The following is a 1,761-nucleotide window of genomic DNA, read 5'->3' on the forward strand; positions in this document are numbered from 1 at the left end:
TATAAACAAAAACAATGGATGTCTGTTCATAGGTTATGGACGGTCGTCCCTAAATAAAGGACGGTCGTCCCTAAATAAAGGACGGGCGTCCACATATAATGGACACCCGTCCAATCTTTAAATAATAAAATTTTTATAAACAAAATTAATGGATCAGTGTTCATATGTTAATGTAAATATACAGAATTCTGGACGAGCGTCCACAAATAAGGGACGACCGTCCATAATGTAAATGTAAAAAAAATAAAACAAAATTCTGGACGGGCGTCCCTAACGTGTGGACTAGCGTCCACATATAATGGACACCCGTCCATTATGTGTGGATGCCCGTCCATATGTTGTGGACGGGAGTCCATATAGAAAGGATGGTACGATCGTCCATAATATAATAAAATGTTTTTTTAATTTACTTTTTTTTTATCTGCAAAAAACATTAGCTTCTCCAATACAGCTTCTCCAAAAACAAGTGCCAAAATTCTTCAAGCAAAAGAAAAAACTTCATTTTATACCTATTGATGCCTTCTGTTTCATCATTCTCGTATGTTCTTCGCGTCTACATTCTTCTCGAGTTTCTTCCTCAACAACCAGCTAGGGGTGTTCAAAAGCGGTTAACCGCATTTCTGAATCGAACCAGATTTTCGGTTCAGAAAAATTTCTGAACCGAAACCGAACTGGTTAACCGTTTTAAAAAAAAGCGGTTAACCGTTTGTGAACCGGTTTTCCATTTTTTTATAAAACTTTTTTTTTTTAATTTTATCCTAAATTAAATTGTAAATAAGTAAATATAGACAATACATATCCAAATAAAAATTAAACATTTATACATATCCATTGACCACTACTAACAATAAATTAAAAATTGATACAAATAAAAGTCCGAAATGAAATAAAAATAAAAGTCCATAATAAAACAACAAAATAAATAAATAAGTCCCAATAGAAAACAACAAAAGAAATTTGGCATATACAACTCCACAAATAGAAAGCGAAAACCAACATTAAGTCAATACGAGTAGATCTCCCAATATCTGCCCAAATAAAAATTAAACGTTAGAAGTTTATAAAAATTAAATCATATTTTTTTTTCATTGCCTACAATAAAAAACTATTAAAGAAATCAAACCTCAATTAAATGCTGCAAAACCTTCAATCATCAAGATGAATACGAGTAGTATTTCCCATTGCCGAAGACACAAATTCTATAAAAAATAGGTCATATAAATAATGGTTAAATTTAAAATTCAGTTAATAAATCCAATAAAGACAATATAATAACTAATAATTGAAACTAATGCAAAAACTTTACCTGACTCAAGCTCTGCTATCTCTTCCAAGCTCTCCTCAATCATGAATGGTTCACGTGTAGCCCGAATCCAATCTTGTGTGCAAATAAGAGTCTCCACCATCTTAGGAGTGAGGGAGCTATGAAATGGATCTAATACACGACCCCTAGTGCTAAACGCTGACTCAGATGCAATAGTAGAAACCGGCATAGCCAACACCTCTCGTGCCATCGAAGAGAGAACTGGATATCTATTTGAATTGACTTTCCACCAACTCAAGATATCAAACATGTCGTCCTTGTGACGCTGCTCACATTCATCCTCTAAATATTTATCCATCTCATATTTGGTTACCGTAACCTCCTGTCCAGCCATTGCCTCATCGTACATACAATACATCAATTCTTTGGGATCAACATTTACATCTTCCACATTAACTTGACTTGCTTGTTGAGACTTTGACTAGATTGCCCACTTG

At 33.8% G+C, this 1,761-nt stretch overlaps 1 long non-coding RNA gene across 1 annotated transcript; it reads right to left on the reverse strand.

The window, feature by feature from the left end:
- Positions 1–991: 991 nt before the first annotated feature.
- Positions 992–1,391, reverse strand: LOC116128342. Its single transcript, XR_004127747.1, has 3 exons — positions 1,307–1,391; positions 1,124–1,199; positions 992–1,028 (listed from the first exon to the last, which is right to left on the reverse strand). It is a non-coding gene; the product is annotated as an uncharacterized LOC116128342 (long non-coding RNA).
- Positions 1,392–1,761: the final 370 nt, after the last annotated feature.

This window comes from Pistacia vera, unplaced genomic scaffold (assembly GCF_008641045.1).
Source record: "Pistacia vera cultivar Batoury unplaced genomic scaffold, PisVer_v2 Contig2, whole genome shotgun sequence".
NCBI lineage: Eukaryota > Viridiplantae > Streptophyta > Magnoliopsida > Sapindales > Anacardiaceae > Pistacia > Pistacia vera.